At 49.2% G+C, this 18,219-nt stretch overlaps 1 protein-coding gene and 1 pseudogene across 1 annotated transcript in view; one reads left to right on the top strand and one right to left on the bottom strand.

Moving 5' to 3' along the window:
* KIAA0319L (KIAA0319 like) overlaps positions 1-18,219 on the bottom strand; it is a 941,156-nt gene that overhangs the window by 730,503 nt on the left and 192,434 nt on the right. The window lies entirely within an intron of this gene.
* Positions 2,283-6,363, top strand: LOC146857462 (uncharacterized; annotated as a pseudogene).

The following is an 18,219-nucleotide window of genomic DNA, read 5'->3' as shown; positions in this document are numbered from 1 at the left end:
AGCCGTTTGTAGAGCAGGAGATTTTGCTTACGTAGTGATCTGGGTAGCCTCGAATCATACTCACGGGTTGCTCAGGTGACGGCACTGGAAACCTGCCCGGTCCTGACGCCTGCTCGAAGGTGAATGTTTCCAGTGCCGTCACCTGAGCAACCCGTGAGTATGCTCTTCATAGAAGCTCTCCATATCCAGTCTCAACATCCACTATGCCCTGTTATCTTTACAAGCACTCTTCAAATCATCTGTCCAAATTTACTGCACAACATATTTCACACGCCTTATCCTTACTCTTTTATCCAGTGCTGCACTGTTCTACCATTCACAAACAGTACTCAACTCTATGTATTCGGCCTTAGCATGACACGTATACACCTAAAGTCCCATGCCTTTTTGTTCCACACTACATATGTTAATATCTCCTCTTTGCAGTCAGCATCTGCTATCCACATAGACTTTCCACATGAACATCCTCTCACACCATATAGCTGCAGAGTTCAATATCCATTTGCACTTAAATCCCATTCTTAAACAAAGCGTCAGAACAATAATTAAACTATTTGCCAACTGGGATTTAGAACACTTCACTGCATGGCTTACTAACTACACACATGTAACACTGTGACTATATACAGCTACACAATCCATCACCACGCTCAGTTATAGTACTAAAGACACCTAAGCAATAGCCAAGAGTGCCCATCCAGTGGATACTCTTGGATGTTACGAATTGGGATTACTTCTAAATAATTCCACTGAGTACTCTTGGTTGTTAGGCAGTGATGAGGGGATGTACCGTAGTGTTTTCCCAATACCCTTGTGTACATTAACTCCAATTTGAAGTTGTCATAAAATCATACTACAGTAATGCATAATAATTCTGAAGATATTAGCAAATCATCCAGTGGTTGTAGACAGTAACCATGAGGTTGTCCTGAAATCATCCGGTAGTATTTCAAACTCATCCTGCACTTGTCAGTTAGTATTCCTTGAGAAGTACAAGATCATCACGCGTTTTTAATTGAAGTAATCAGGACACCATCCTGGAGTAATTCACACTCATCCTGCAGTTGTCAATTAGTATTCTTGGAGTTGTAAAGGATCATCACGCGTTTTTAATTGAAGTAATCAGGACACCATCCTGGAGTAGTTTTTGTGATTACAGTAAGAGTCATCTCATTTAAATATTTAGCCCTGTGGGCAGACTTCAGGATGGCTTGGGATGACTTCCCCAGATAATTACAGGAATAGCCTGGCTGAAGTCATTGGATGACGCTAGAATGAGTCCAGGATGATCTTCCTTTTTGACTTGGGAAGGAAGCCGGTTCCTGTGGCAGGAAATAAAGTTTCCCACCAGGGTTCAAAGGTCAAGGAGAATTGGCCAACGATCGAAGAGTACTCCAGCAGTGCCTCTGAAAGTGATGAGAGCAGCTCCACAGGCTCCGAAAGGGATACCTTGCAGAAACGTACACGAAAGAGGAGGATAAAGTCTCAGATGAAGGACCAATTGCTGCCTGATCCAGCCACAGAAGGACAGAAACAGCCACTAAGAAGAGGGTCTAGTCTGTGCTCTGTTCCATCTGCGAGTTCAGTAGCAGTACTGCCTACAATGAAGCTGGCCACAGCAGATCCAGGCCAACCTCCGACAAGAATCAGCCATGTTCAGCTCACTGGTCCAGAGGAGCAGCCTTCCTCTTCCAGACTGAGTCTACAGGCACAAGACTCAGCTGGACCGGGTGATCTTCAGATTCTGAGCCACCATGGTCAGCTCAAAGGGACGGCAGAATGGTCTTCCTCTCATGTGCAACCCTTGGCCGTGCTAGATCAAGCAGAAGAAGGCCCTTCTCATACTTGGGATATCAGTGTTCAGCTGAGTGGACTAGAGAAGCATCTTTCCAGACCGATGTTGCCAGTCAGGGCTAAAGCTCGGTCTGTGGATGAGATCATTGCCTCCCTTCGCTCCCCGAGCCAGACGCCGGCTCTGTCTGCTTCTGACCTGATGATCCGAGAGCTCATGGAGAGCATCCTGGACCAGAACCAGAGTACGGTGATGGAGAATCTGAATCTAGAAAAGGAGCAATCACTTCAAGTCTCAGAGAATGAAGTGTCTGTGGATGTGCTGCAGCCACCAGGATGCCCACTGCCTGCTGAGGTCCCTGATGAATCTGTTAACTTGACATTAGATCATGCCCCAGGATCTCTGCCAGTACCGGGGCCAGCGACAGTCCCGGGATCGGTGACAGACCCCCATGTTTGAACCCGCTCCAGAAGTGGTGCCCATAACGCCCATGGAGCCTGAATCCAGTTTGTCACAGGTGAAAGTTCCTGCAGGAAGCCTCGCCTCACGTCAGTCCGAGTCATGTATTCCGGTGGGTAGAACGAACAGCCAAATCACAGAGGACATCTTGAAGTTACCACTGCAGGTCACATACTCTGACATATTGCATGTGCTGGCCACCTGGATCCCACGTAACAAAGGGTCTGGCCATGGCACCATGCACCACTTCTGCACATCCACCCCCAGCCGTGTGCTGCCCTTTTCCCTCCAACTTGCTTCAAGAGTGCACCACACCATCGATCGGTTAAGGCCTGTCATGCAGGTAGAGACAACGCTCCAGGCACTACAGCAAGATGAAATGTGCTCCTCCTACAGACCTTCTACTCCAGACACCTCGGAAACCTCCTGCATTTTCCATGAAGGAATTCCTGTCTCTGCGCTGTTGGACACCCATGGAAAGGATAGTGTGTTCGTGCTTCCTCCTCGAACCGAGGATAGTCTGGAAGAGTGGCAAAGAGAGGCAGAGTACTACGTGGAAGGCCCTCGCTTGGAACTTGTTGGAGGAAAGGTTGGCCTCTACAGCGAAAGTACGAAAATGTTTTGGACTCCAGCTCCTCCGAAGTTTTCAACTCCTCTGTCTGCCATAGAGGAAGTACTGTTTCAGAAGTATAAGAGCTCCCTACCTGTGGACATCGGAAATTATGAGTTTCTCCATGAGGTGCTGGAGGATGAAGTCTCGGAGGAGGAGCTTGATCGGACGGGGAACTTTTTGATGAGGAGACCAGGACGATCCGCCTCCTTGCCTAACCTGGCATTGTCAGAGACTAATTCATGCCGCAAGAAGATGTAGGATTGCTTGGTGAGACGCTGTGCCTCAGCCCCGCACTTTCCTGCTTCCAAAGAATTGATGGTCAGTCTGCCAAATGATTTTCAAAGCAGTATGAAGGAGCTGAAGCTACTGAATGAGCAGCTCGCCAAGCCAGAGGTCCTCTACGATACCGAGCAAAGCCCTGTTCCACCGACTCAACCCGAGGAGAAACCAGGAACTTCTCCTCCACCAGAGAAAAAGGAAGAACAACAGGAGCAGATACAGCCCCTCAACCCCATGCCAACCACCCCCAGCAAGGTGTCCCTTGCCGATGAAGCCCGAAAGTCTGGGAAAAAGTTCATCATCTATCCACCGAAGAAGAAGGGCAAAAGATCCAAGAAGGGACTGAATCCAGAAAAGCTAAAGGAGGTGTACGAACACTTGAAGCAGCCGCCCAGGACCATAACCAGACGCCTATCTGTCCAAAGCGGAAATCTGCAAGAGCCAAGGGGACATCACATTGGCCATCATCAACTATTCTCAAGCCCTCAAGTGCCGGCCAGAGGATGGTGATATATATTACAGCCACGCCGAAATGTACGAGCGCAGAGGCGAGCTTATTCTGGTCATGGACGACTACGCACAGAGTTTCCTCTACAACCCTCAAAGGACAGAGGCTATGCTGAAGCACGGGCTGGCAACTGGAATGCTGCAATCTTGGATTTCACTGCTCTTCTTAAGCAAAACCACAACAACGCACAAGCAAGGATGTACCGGGGTAGAGCCTGCATGAAGCAATCACGCTATGTAGAAGCTGTTGAGGACTTCTGTGCTGCCATTCACCTAGACCCCAAAAACTGGTTAACCTTCTATTACAGGGGATGTTTGCTGCGCAAAACTCACCCCCAGAGGGCACTGCAAGACTTTAGCACCTCAGTCCTAATTTAGGACGGCTTTGAAAATCTCAACTCGTTCCTCCATCGTGGGATTCTTTATACAGATCTGAGTCTGTGGGATGAAGCCATATGTGACTTCGAGAGTGTTCTTGAGCTGGACAGGACGATGGCTTTGGCCTATGTGAACATAGGTCTCATCTGCTTTCTCCACCAAGACAACTACTACAAGGCTATTCGTCAGTTCTCAGCTGCCATTCAGGTGGACCCCACCAGCACCCGAGCGTATCTGTGCAGGGCCCAGACTTACCACAAGATCCATGAGTTACCAAAAGCGCTGAAAGGTATTACACGAGCCATTCACCTGCAGCCAGATGCCCTCCAGCTCTATATCATACGGTACCTTCCTGGTACAACGGGCCCTTGTGCAGGCGTTCCATCAGGACCACAACAAAGCCATTGACCTTCTGTCTGTTGCGTTGAAGGTGCAGCCAACATAGTCTATGTTTATTCTTCTGGGAAAAATACAGATGAAGGCCAAGAAAGCAAAGGACGCAGTGGACAGCTTTAAGCGGGCGTTGTCTCTGCTGCACCCCCCGGAGAAGAGACCCAAGCTGACTCGAGAATCAGCCGAGATCTTCTACCTGCTGGGCCTCTGCTATGTAGACCAGGTCAACCTGCTGAAGGCCCTCGATGCCTTCAACACTGCAATCAAGGCTGATCCGGGCTATACTGCTGCTTTTCACCAGCGAGGCTTGTGCAGGATGCGCCTGAACCAAGCCAAGGCCATCCAGGATTTCAACCGTGCCCTGGCAGTGAATCCCAAGCAATTCCAGGTGTATCTGAGCCGCGCTGCCTTCTATGGGTTCACGAAGAGGTACACAAAGGCGATCCTGAACTGCAACAAGGCCATCAAGTTAGAGCCTTCCAGTGTCCGAGCTTACCTGTACCGCGGAGCCCTGAAATACTACGCGCAGGTCTACAAGCTGGCAGTAGAAGACCTGACAAAAGCCGCTCAGATGGACCCAGCCTGCTCCCTCGCCTTCTACAACAGAGCTGTGGTTCACCACGAGACCAAGTCTTATGAGAAGGCTCTGGCGGATTACAGCACTGTGCTGCTCCTCGGTCCATGCAAGGAAACGGACACCAAGGTGCTCATCAACCGTGGGGTGCTGTACCTGGAGCTGAAGGACATCGGCAACGCACTGCAGGACTTAAAGGGAGCAATAGAGAAACATCCATCAGATGTCCGGATTCTCCTTGTGCTCGGCCTTTGTCACCAAAGGCTCAGACAGTTCACTGAGGCTGTGGGTGTCTTTGACCAAGTGCTGAAGTTGGACCCTGTTTCTGCAGATGCTTATGTTGGGCGAGGAAGTTCATACATGGAATATGGGCACATGGAAGCCACAAAACAAGCCCAAAGGGACTTCCTGACAGCACTGCCCCTCAACCCAAAGTGCCTGAAAGCTCGGATCAGCCTGAGCTACAACCTACAGAGCCTGGGGAAGTTTCAGAAAGCCTGGAACCAGTTCACTGTGGCGCCTGACATTGATGCCAAGTGTCACCTGGCCTTTGAGGGACGGGCCATCCTCAGCCTTCAGATGGGAGACACGTTTGCTGCTCTTCAGGACATACCTGCAGCACTGAAGCTGACCACAACCGCTGAGCTGTTGACAAACCGTGGCGTCATCCACCACTTCCTCGGAAAACTTTCCAGCGCCATGAAGGACTACCAGGCAGCTGTGGCAGTCAACCCGCATTATGCGCTGGCCTATTTCAATGCAGCCAACGTCTACCTGCACAACAGGCAGCTTTCGCAGGCTAAAGATTACTACTCGAAGGTCCTGGAGCTGGATCCCAGCAATGAGTCGGCGGCTCTGAATCGCGCCATCACGAACGTGCTGCTGTGCAACCTGCCCGAAGCCATGCGGGACTTCGAGTGGGTGATCAGTCGCAGTCCCTTCTCGGCCACCGTCTACTTCAACTGGGCCAACCTGTACAGCACCCTCCAGCAGTACCAGCTGGCAGAGACGGACATCAACAAGGCTCTGTCTCTTCAGGTTGACGACGCCTTCATGTATAAGCTGAGAGCTGACATTCATCTCAGACTTGGGCTCAGGGATGAAGCTCTTCTAGATTATAAGCGAGCTGTGATGCTACAGGAATCTTGTAACAGGAAGTGAAGTGTCACTCTATCAACTTACTGCTCCAGAGGGACCACCTCGGCTCACTCCATGCACCAGAGTGGCCACCATTGCTCATTCTACAAATGAAAGGGGCCACCTTAGCTCACTCTATGCTCCAGAGGAGCCTCCTAAGCTCACTCCTCTCCAGAAGGGGCACCACAGCTCATCCGTACTCCAGAGGGGTCACCTTACCTCACTCCATGCTCCAGAGAAGCCTCCTAAGCTCACTCCTCTCCAGAAGGGACATCACAGCTCATCCGTACTCCAGAGGGGCCACCTTACCTCACTCCGTGCTCCAGAGGAGCCTCCTAAGCTCACTCCTCTCCAGATGGGGCACCACAGCTCATCTGTTCTCCGGAGGGGCCACCTTAGCCCACTCCGTGCTCCAGAGAAGCCTCCTAAGCTCACTCCTCTCCAGAAGGGTCACCACAGCTCATCCGTACTCCAGAGGGGCCACCTTAGCTCACTCCATGCGACAGAGGTGCTTCTTAAGCTCACTCTTCTCCAGAAAGGGCACCAGTGCTCATCTGTACTCCAGAGGGGCCACCTTACCTCACTCCGTGCTCCAGAGGAGCCTCCTAAGCTCACTCCTCTCCAGATGGGGCACCACAGCTCATCCGTTCTCCAGAGGGGACACCATAGCCCACTCCGTTCTCCAGAGAAGCATCCTAAGCTCACTCCTCTCCAGAAGGGTCACCACAGCTCATCCGTATGCTAGAGGGGCCACCATAGCTCACTCCATGCTCCAGAGGAGCCTCCTAAGCTCACTCCTCTCCAGAAGGGGCACCACAGCTCAACCGTACTCCAGAAGGGCCACCTTACCTCACTCCGTGCTCCAGAGAAGGCTCCTAAGCTCACTCCTCTCCAGAAGGGGCACCATAGCTGATCCGTACTCCAGAGGGGCCACCTTAGCTCACTCCATGCTTGAGAGGAGCCGCCTAAGCTCAATCCTCTCCAGAAGGGGCACCACAGCTCAACCGTACTGCATAGGGGCCACCTTAGCTCACTCTATTCTCCAGAGGAGCCTCCTAAGTTCACTCCTCTCCAGATGGGTTACCACAGCTCATCCGTATGCCAGAGGGACCACTTTACCTCACTCCATGCTCCAGAGAAGCGTCCTAAGTGCACTCCTCTCCAGATAGGTCACCACAGCTCATCTGTACTCCAGAGGGGCCACCTTACCTCACTCTGTGCTCCAGAGGGGCCCTATAAGCTCACTCTTCTCCAGAAGGGATACCACATCTCATCTGCACTCCAGAGGGTCTCACCTCAGGTCAATGCTGAGGGGCAACCATCAGCTTTCTCCATTCTCCAGAAGCACCTCTTCAGCTCACATCACTCTCCAGAGGGGCAGCCTCAGCTCACTCCACGCTACAGTAAGGGTAGTCAAGCTCACTCTACTCTCTATTAAGGCCATCACAGCCCATCCGTACTCCAGGGGTCCCTAACTCGGCTTAGTGCAGAAGCACTGCATTGGTTTACTCCATACTTCAGAGGGGCAGTTTCAGCTCACTCCACTCTCCAGATGGGGTACTCAAGCTCACTCTATATTCTAGAGGGCCGTTGCCAAATCACTCCTTCCTGTAAGGGTATTAAGTCATCTCTCTGTTGTCCAGAGGGACTATGTCAACTACTAATATGTTGAGAATCTGTGTCTATTCACTCCTGCTCCATAGTTTCGGTTTTAAGTTAAACAACTCCAGAACTCTACATTAGCTCACACCTGGTTCCAGAGGGCCCGGAGGAACTCACTTTACACTTCAGACGTGTCAATGTTGATGCAAATATATGTTGTTTGTCATCTGCAAAAAAGCACACAGTGCTCCACATTAGCACAGTGCCCACGAACAAGCACACCCTGCCCGTAGATGAGTGCACTTTGCCTTTCTTCTGGAGTATCCCCTCTAGTAATTTCTGCCCTCCGTCTTCCGTAGCTGCCCTCCTGTTTTGTATATTCGCTGTACACTGTCATGAACTTTCAGGGTTCTGTCAACTCTTCGACTGCGTGGGTTTTCTCTGCCGTTTTCCTCTGTATGGTCTTCATGCCTCTTCACACACTTTGTTCCCGATCTCACACTCTGTTCACTCTATGATGTCTTCCTCAGTATATTGTTTAAGCCTCATTATACGCTTTGTGCTCGTTCCCACACTCGACCCCACACTCTCTGCTGTCTTCCTCTCTGTCTCATTACGCACTGTTTTCTCAATCCCACACTCTGTTCTCTCTCTGCTGTCTTCCTCTGTATGTTCTCTATGCCTCATCACACACTGTTATCCCACACTCCGTTCCACACTCTGTTCTCTCTTTGCCGTCTTTCTCTCTATTTTATTAGCGCCTCAACATACACTTTGTTCTCGTCTCCACACTCGACCACACAGTTATCTCTGCCATCTTCCTCTCTATGTTCTTTATGTCTAATCATGCACTGTCTTCTCGATCCCACACTGTTCTCTCTGCTGCCTTCCACTGCATGTTCTCTATTCCTCATCGTGCACTTTATTCTCTATCCCACACTGAGTCTCACACCCTGTTCTTTTTCTGCTGCCTTTCTCTCTTGTCTCTAAGCCTCATCACGTACTGTGTTCTCGTTCCCATACTCAGTCCCACACTCTGTTCTCTCTCTGCTGCCTAAGGACTTTTGGTCTTAGTTAAACCTAAGACCAAAACTTAAGTTTAACTGAGACGGGAATCTAACTTTACTACTTGTAAATACCCTTTGTGAATAACGAAATTCGTGGTGTTAGACTTTCGTCTCAGTTTACCTTTGTGAATCAGGCCCTATGTTCTTAATGCCTCATCACACACTTTGTTCTTGATTCCACGCTCAGTCCCACACTCTGTTCTCTCCTCCGCCTTCCTCTTTGTTCCTTATGCCTCATCACACACTTTGTTCTCGATCCCATACTCAGTCCCACACTCTGTTCTCTATCTGCCATCTTCCTCTGTGTGTTCTCTCTGCACTTTGTTCTTGGTCAGCTCTCACACTCTCTTTCTGTTCTCCATTTACTCTCTCCACATTCTGGGTCCTCATTTTGCCTCCATATGGTACCTGTGTTCTCTGTATTCATTCTCACAGCCTCTGTGCTCTCTTTGACTGCCCTCTTATATTCTCTGTTGTTTGCCAGTCCTGTTTCTGCATCTTGTTTGCTGTCTCTTGCTCTCTCTGTTCCTTGATTGTCCTCTTGTGCTCTAAATCCTCATACATTTTGTGTGTGATCTGTTTGTCTCTTTTCTTCTTTATATTCTATATTTTACCCCTGTCTTATATGTCTGCTCTCTCCTTTGCTCTGTGTGCTGCCCTCTCATTTGCGCCCTGTTCTCTGCCTGCCCTTGGATTCTCTTTGTGCACTGTAAGTCACATCGCATGCTTTGTGACCATTCATGTCCACCCAGGATCTTTCCACCTCTCTTCTGCGCTCAGTGTTCCAACCAGTCTCTCTCCTGTTTCCCACCTACCACCTCCCTCTTTTATTTGTTCCTTCTGAGTTACAATTTTTGTTGCTGCTTTCTGCTGGCAGCATGGAGGGTTGGAGGGAGAGCCAAGGCAGCAGATGTGAACTGTAGGGCATCCCAATAGGACATTCCAGGGATCCTTTGTAGTGCTAAGCTAGGGACAGGATTCAGAGGGTTCACTGTCCTTCCCTGCCCCATTGTTCTCTAGAAGGGCTACTGTCCCACATTCAATCAGGATTTATAAAGCATGACAAACCAAACGTCAGTGTCTCAGGTCCTGAAGTTGATAGATGCTTCGGGGTTCTCTGTTTATTCAAACAGCCAGGTCTTGAGCCCTTTCCTGAATTCCCAGAGCGATGAGGCCTACCTAAAGTCCACAGATTAACAAGTAATTAAGTGTGTCAGCCTTCCTGTGGGTTGCTCCTGAAAGGAAGCTTCCATCCCACCATCCTGTGCACACCTTATGATGAAGACTGCGGCAGGACCAGTGTTGAGGGGAATAAGCCAAAGGGTCTCAGAGCGGACTGTTGTAATATACAATCCTGTCTGCCACTTTAGTGTAAAGATGGAGCAGAAACATCCAGTCACTGTGTCAAGAATCTAGGATCCTCACCCCACTGGCAGTGAGAATCGCTGTTTTCCAGGGGTGCAGTATCCACAGCCAACTCCCCTTGCCAGGTTTAGAACCAGAAACCTGGGAATCTTGCAATTGACTGCCGGGGGTGGGGGGGGCTGCCTGGACTTTGAGGAAGAGAGCTGACTCACTGCTCAGGAGGGATATTAGTGCCGTCCATGCACAAGGGAGACGCTGAGGTTGTGAAATAGCAGAAAGGACATGCCGGAGACACCTGCTGTGCACTGGAAGGAATTAGCACCACTTAACAAAGATGAAACCTAGGTGTTCCTGAGGTACTGTTATAGCATGACCCGACTGCATACCAACCGTGGATAGCTAGTGGCTTGGAACTGAATTCTGCACAATTTCCTCTACAGCGTCCATGCACCATGAGGGCTCTTCACGGAAGTGGAGTCCGCAATCTTCACAAACGATAAGCCAACGTGCCAAGGTGAGCTCAGCAAACGAGAGGCCAACATCGGAACGAATACTCACATGGGTGGGCAGCTTGCTATTTGGGTGATAGGTTTTGTGTCTGTGTCCGAGAAAGATTCTTTTTCTACAAGATCAACTGAGACATGAGCTTTGGAATTCCACCGCACGTTGTACAACTAACGCTGCCTCCGCTCACCTGAACTCTGCGCAGCTCCCTAAATGTTGAGTCATACCAGGGGTCTCATTAATGGGGTTTTGGCATAGGGCAGCACAGCGCAACAAGTCACCTTGCAGCACTGCCCTATGTCGAAGGGAAGGGGAAAGCACCTTATGTATCCAATACTGTGCATTCCTGTCCTTTACCCCTGCACTGGTGCCTTTTCCCCTGCCTAGCGCCAATGCTCACCCTTGCACCACGGTACAAGAGTGCCTGTGTTGTTGGCAGGATTGTTTTTGTTTCTCGTTGTCCTTCCCTGGGAGGTGTAAGCTTTTGGTGCATCCTCAGGTTTACATGGTTTTGTAGATCTGAGTAAGCGTCAAAATCCATGGGTGTTGCTTGGGAGAACCCGCTGCAACACCCGTGGAACGCCTGCCTAGCGCAGAGTAAGGTGACCGCGATTTGCGCTGCCTTGCCTTAGTGGCTTTGCGTGACCTCATAAATATGATTTTGGAGTGTCCACCACTGGAGCGTCACAAAAAGTGACGCTCCGGCAGCGCAAGAGGCTCATAAATATAACCCCATGTGGTTGGGCTGGAGCAAAGTTGCTGCTTGCTAGACGCTGGTGGCTGTGCAGTGCCCTCCTTCTATACAGTGCAGTCAGGCTGAGACGACTGCACAACATGGGTGCGGCCTGTGCCGAGCATGAACGGACTACAAGAAAATATTGTGCACTACAAGAGAGCCTGGGGAAGGGGGAAGCGAGACACATCACCAGAAGCTGGGACAGCCTGGAAACCAAACCCCAGCAGAGCCGGTCACTTTCCGAGGGTTCCCAATTCACCCTACCGAAAGCAACGCCAGAGATGAGAAGACGAGAGTGGTGTTGAAAATACATCGCAAGGGTGTCCCATGGGAGTACCTTAGGCTTAATCCCACAGTAATGTTGAAAAGTAACCTTTTCCCTTTTTTCCATTGTTGCAAATTCATTTATGTACCGTGTTATGAATTAAGTAAAGTATTTTTTATTTTCAAAAGTTAAAAAAAAAAAAAAATTAAAGTGACGATGAATTATTTCTTTAATCCCCGCCGTCTGTTAAGACGGCAATGGCAGCCGCTTGTTGGCTCTAGTGAAAGGCGCACTTTGGCTGCTTTGTAGTGCCAGAAGTGTACGTTTCTTCAGTTTACACCAGGCTCCCCACGGAGCGTCTGCCTTTTGCTCTTGTGTTGTTTTTGTGCTCAGACTGCTGCCCGCCCCTTCTCACCTCTCTGAGAGCCAGGGCCGCCTTTGACCCTCTACCTGCCGCCCACCCCGCTCCGTCTCTTCTCTTGGTTCACACCTTGGTGCTTTCACATTTAACGTCACCTCCAGCTCGCATTTTCAGAGAGGGCCTCGGGGCTCCCTATTACAGCCCCAGGATGAGGATGAGGAGAAGGAAGAGGAGAGAGAGGAGACAGAGGAAGACTTGGTGGGGGCCAGGGAGACACATACGGTGGGAAGCGAGAGTGAAGAAAGAGGGGGGAGAGAGAGAGAGAGAAGTAAGAGAGAGAAATCCAGTGGGGAAAGAGACCGAGAAGTACGGAGAGATGAAGGAAGAAAAGAGAGCAAGTGGGAGGGAGAGAATGGGGGACAGAGAAGAAGAAAGAGATGGGGGAGGGAATAGCACCGAGGCAATAGGACTCCAAAGGGTACAAAGACACTGAGATCGAGGGGACAGGGCAGGGAGGACGGATGCAGAGGAGACGGGAGAGATGGACAAAGTGCCAGGTGCTGGGGAGTGCAGCAAAAAGCAATGGCAAGAGAGAGAAAAAGAGAGAGAGAGAGAAAAAGAGAGAGAGAGAGAGAAAAAGAGAGAGAGAGAGAAAAAGAGAGAGAGAGAGAAAAAGAGAGAGAGAGAGAAAAAGAGAGAAAAAGAGAGAGAGAGAGAAAAAGAGAGAGAGAGAGAGAAAAAGAGAGAGAGAGAGAGAAAAAGAGAGAGAGAAAAAAAGAGAGAGAAGGAGAGAGAGAGAGAGAAAGAGAAAGAGAGAGAGAGAGAGAGAGAGAGAGAGAGAGAGAGAGAGAGAGAGAGAGAGAGAGAGAGAGAAAAAGAGAAAGAGAGAGAGAGAGAGAAAGAGAGAAAGAGAAAGAGAGGTTAGTGGCCAGCTCCGGAACTATGGACCCTGCGGGCTGCGCCCAGTGTTGACACGTTAAAAACAAGCTTTTTTATGGAAACACAAAAACACCCATCGCTTGAATTGAAATGGCGACTGTCTGACGCACTGAATCATAAGAGGCAAACTAAAGATCACTGGGACGGATTTGACAGTTTTCCATCAAATACGGCACCCCTCCCAACCGCCCCCTCCTCCCCCCCTCCTCCTCCTCCTCCTCCTCCTCAGTGGTTGCAAAGTGCCACATTGGTGTTACTCACAACCACACACATTAGTGCCACTTTACAGAGTTTGCCAGGAAAGCGCTACTTTAGTTTTTCCCCTTTCTTAAAACAACATCTTTTTCCCCAGACGAGGAAGTGCACTATTTCTAGAGGTACTGCAATACCTGGTGCAGATTGGGCCGAGAAAAAAAAAAAAAAGGTTCAAAAGACAGACAGCAGCTGCGTTCAAACCGGAATGGCAAGGTGAGCAAAAAAACGATGGCTTTAGGCCCAGATCTCTGTACTGGGGTGAATGTATGACATTGTTCTGCATTCTGTCCATCAACTGTTGTTTTTGCATTTGCCACCTCGAGTGGGACGGGTGTGCCCAGACGTGGGTCCCGTGCTCTCCATGCCACTGGAATCAAGCTATCCTGGCTGAAGAGGGGTGAAACCCCAAAACCGGTCCTAGGATGCTTGATTCCAGTCCAGGGAGGACCTGGCTTGGCAGTTCGGGCTGGACTATTCGCATGAGGCACAGGGTCAAGACTGATTTGCATATGGCTGGGTTCAAACTGGAATAGCATGGTGAGCAAAAAAACGATGGATTTAGGCCCAGATCTTTGTACTGGGGTGAATGTATGACATTGTTCTGCATTCTGTCCATCAACTGTTGTTTTTGCATCGGTCCTACTCAGTGGTCGCAAAGTACCCAGATTGGTTCAAGATAAGGTAATAAACTGCACCATTCCTTGAGATACTATATTATACGTGGTGCAGCCTCGGGACGGACACAAAAAAGGGTGAAAATACCAAAAGCTGCCATATTCATTGTATTCACAACCACATTCATTTGTGCCACTTGACAAGTTTTTCCTGCGGAGCGTTACTTTTGTTTTATAGTGTTTGTTTAAGCAACAATGTTCACTTTTCCGCTAGCAGCTGTGCCCTCCCCCCGCTCTCTTTCTTCCAGGTATTACCTCTCCTGATTACGTCTCGCTCCTCCTCCTCAGTGGTTGCAAAGTGCCAAATTGGTGTTACTCACAACCACACACATTAGTGCCACTTTACAGAGTTTGCCAGTAAAGCGCTACTTTAGTTTTTCCTCTTTCTTAAAACAACATTGTTTTCCCCAGACGAGGAAGTGCACCATTTCTAGAGGTACTGCAATACCTGGTGCAGCATGGGCCGAGCGAAAAATAAAAAGGTTCAAAAGACAGACAGCAGCCAGAGTCCTGCTCAGCTTTATTTGACATACATATTGCCACTAATGGCGGATTTGTTAAATACGGCTAGTTAAGCTAGGCTAATAAGATTCTCTCCAAGCCCCCTCTCTCTTCAGTCTGTCTCTCACACATCCAGACACAATTCTTGTTTTATATCCCAATCTCTCCTCAAACAACACCTCATTAATCCCCATCTGAATCCACCACTCTCCCCCTCCCTCACAAGTATTTCCTTGCTGTCCCCATATCCCTCCTTTTCCCTCTAACACCTGCCCTCTGCCACTACTTCTCGCGATACACACTCAACCTTCCCCCGTCTTTCGTCCTCACTTTGTCCACTTCAATACAAACAAAAATACATAAATTAAATACATTTTCATTTACAATGCCAATAGCTCTAACTCTCGCAAATGTGAGACCATTGCAAATGCTTGTTATAATCATCTTCCAGGCACAGATGTGATTTAGCAATTCAGTCTTTGAAGTTTGGGTTGGGACTGCTGCCTCCTTTGAACTGTCCACTCCTCTGTCCTGTTGTTCACACATGAAGCCGTCTGTCACCGCAGAAGTGACACCAACTTGGTTAGCTCCACAATATAGACAATGAGAATTACTCTAGGATAACCCATGAATGTAAACATCCCTGATAAGCCTAATAAAAAGTTACAAAGGCCCCGGACCTGTCTTTATGATTCCCTTTCTCAACAGTTTTTTTCTCATCAGCCAGATCCTCTTGCTTACACTGTGTCTAGGATTCACAGGCCAGTGACCTTTTCAGAATCAAAGAACCCTTTTGAACTGCACAGTAGAGCCTAGCTCTCCATTCCTCCAGTGTGTGTCCCCACCCAGCTTTCAGAAATGCAGCAAACCATAATTCTGTGTGGCATGGCTCTTCCACATGCCTTTCCAAGGTTCTGGGTTTTGAATGTGGAACCCACAGGCCTCCAAGTACTGTATCACATGCATGCACACATATACGCCACACAGAAGCAGCTATACATGCGCGCTGCACAGCACTACATAATAACATGATGTAGGCCAAGGGAGCATTAAGCACAGTAGCTGAACTTCACATGAGTGGGCCGGAAGACCCCACTACAATGACACAGGTAAATAGACCTGCTCACTCTACTTCTCATTATTACAAAAACACAGTAAGCTACTCCACAGTGCTTGTGCTACTTAACTCTTGGCAGGGGTAGAAGCCCTTCACCACCGCAAAGGTAGCGCTTTGCATGCCCCTCCTGGGCTAACAAGATTGTAATGTGCGAGACGGGTCAAGGTCACAATGCTCATGCATGATCAATGATCATCTAGGGCCTAAAGTCGCTATTAAGGATCCAGATATCACTGCAGCTAGGACACTTAGGCCTAGGGTCCACGTAAGTAACCATGCAGGGCACTTTTCCATCCCAACATGGTGCTTCTCTATAGTAGTGGTAAGCACATCTATGGTGAGGAGTGACGCTTGAACCTTATGCCGTTGTATGCAGAGCCTCTCTTGGGGACAGGATGTGGAGAGCACATCTAGGGTGAAGAAGGAAGATTTTTCCTGATGATCACTGTATGAGATACCTCTCTTTGTTGAGTGAGGGGGGGACAACTATGGTGAGATATGAAGCTTGATCTTCTGACTCACTGTATATGATGCCTCTCTCTGGGAAGGGAAGAAGGAGCACAACTAGTGTTTGAAGAGGAGCTTGAACCCTAGATCACTTAACTCACTGTATGCAGCGCCTCTTTCTAAGGTTGAGGGAAGAGAGCATATGTAGGCTGAGAAGCAAAGCTTTGTTTTCCTGCTCACCAAGGTATGCATCTTCCTGGGAGGTGAACACATCTAGGGCAGGAAGAGAAGCTTTATCCTCACTCCCACTGTATGCAGCACCTCCCCTGGGTGATGGGAGGGGTTGGAGGGGGAGAACAAAACCTAGTGTGAGAAGTGAAGCTTTATACTAGTGGTCACTGTATGGAGTGCCACTCTCTGGGAGGGGGGAGCACACAGAGCGAGAAGTGTAGTTTTATACTAGTGGCCACTGTATGGAGTGACTCTCTCGGGGGGGGGGGGGGGGGGGGGAAGGAGCACCCCTAGACAGAGGAGTGAAGCTTTATACTAGTCGCCACTGTATGGAGTGCCTCTCTCTAGGGGAGCACAGCAGTGTGAGAAGTGACGCTTTATACTAGCAGCCTCTGCATGGAGTGCCTATCTCTGGGAGGGGCGCACACCTAGTGTGAGCGGTGAAAGTTTATCCTAGTTCCCACTGCATGGAGTGCCTCTCTCTGGGAGGGGGGAGCGCACTAGTGTGAGCGGTGAAAGTTTATCCTAGTTGCCACTGCATGGAGTGCCACTCTCTGGGAGAGGGAAGCACACTAGTGTGAGCAGTGAAAGTGTATCCTAGTTGCCACTGCATGGAGTGCCACTCTCTGGGAGTGGGAAGCACACTAGTGTGAGCAGTGAAAGTTTATCCTAGTTGCCACTGCATGGAGTGCCACTCTCTGGGAAGGGGGAGCACACTAGTGTGAGCAGTTAAAGTGTATCCTAGTTGCCACTGCATGGAGTGCCACTCTCTGGGAAGGGGGAGCACACTAGTGTGGGAAGTGAAGCTTTATTCTAGTGACCACTGTATGGAGTGCCTCTCAGGGAGGGGGAGACCCCTAGTGTGAGAAGTGAAGCTTTATTCAAGTGACCACTGTTTGATGTGCTTCTCTTTGGGAAGGGGGGGCAGATTAGCAGTGAAGGTTCATGCTCATACTTACTGTCTGCAGTGCAGCTCTCTGTGCGAGAAAGCTTCAAGTAGTAAGAGAGTCTGCCCTCCAGGCTGATGATAGCGAGATTAATGGGAGAGATGCTTGGCCAGACGGGTTTCATGGGAATACATGCAGGACAGGTTACCTAATGCATCTGAGTGAAGAGGGATTTATATCTCTCTTGTATAATGTACACTTTCCTATCAGTCAATCTGGTGAAATCAACTTTGTCTTTTGTCATGCGTCTGGCGGGTCAACAGCACTTATGGTTTTTGTCGCATTCATTTTATAGAGCTCTATCGTTGTGAGAGGCAATTGGGAGATGCAGCTGAAACAGGTGGATTTTGAGCTTTGTCAGTTCGTGAATGAGGCTCTAGTGCAGCTGCATGAATTTAATGCACTAATTCTTGCACAGATGCACGGTAAACTAAAGTAATGTACTGATTAAGGAACAAAGGAAAAAGAGTGTAGAGAAAACATCCAAGGAGGCAGAAAGGCTCATTAGAAGGTCACAGCCGTTCTTCTGTTCCAGGCATGAGGCTAGGAGGCGGCCTGCATACCCACTGCTGCATCAGCACACGGCGGCCAGGTGCTGTCAAGTGTACCTCATATAAAACACAGAGCTGGTGCGGTGGACAGTCCCATGGACAGCACTAGCACCGTCCTTGTCAGCATGTATCATCGTAGTGTGTTCTTTCAGAACACGTGGGCTGGCGTTGAGGCACCCCTCCAGGGCTTGCCTGACCTGGTTATGCGTTATGAGTGTCGGGATGATGATGAAGGCTGACAGCGCAGTGTGCAACATGCTGAAAACCGAGAGCACGTCCTGGTATCCGAGATGCTGGAGAAGAAAGAAAAGTGTCCGAAAGAGCAACAAAAATGGAATATAGAATCAGGGACATTTTAGGATGGAGTATCGAAAGCAACTAATGGACAAAATTATGACAGAATAGGGAGCACACAGATCGTTTCAAGTTTTTTTAAATTTCTATTTATTACACGTTTTTTTAGAGACTATTAAGCACGTTGTAAAAATTAATTGATTTACTCAACTTAAACACAATGCATCCAAT

The sequence above is a fragment of the Triturus cristatus genome, chromosome 3_2 (genome assembly GCF_964204655.1).
Source record: "Triturus cristatus chromosome 3_2, aTriCri1.1, whole genome shotgun sequence".
Lineage (NCBI taxonomy): Eukaryota > Metazoa > Chordata > Amphibia > Caudata > Salamandridae > Triturus > Triturus cristatus.
Note: the sequence above shows the minus strand (reverse complement) of the source record. Positions and strands in the feature narration are given on the sequence as shown.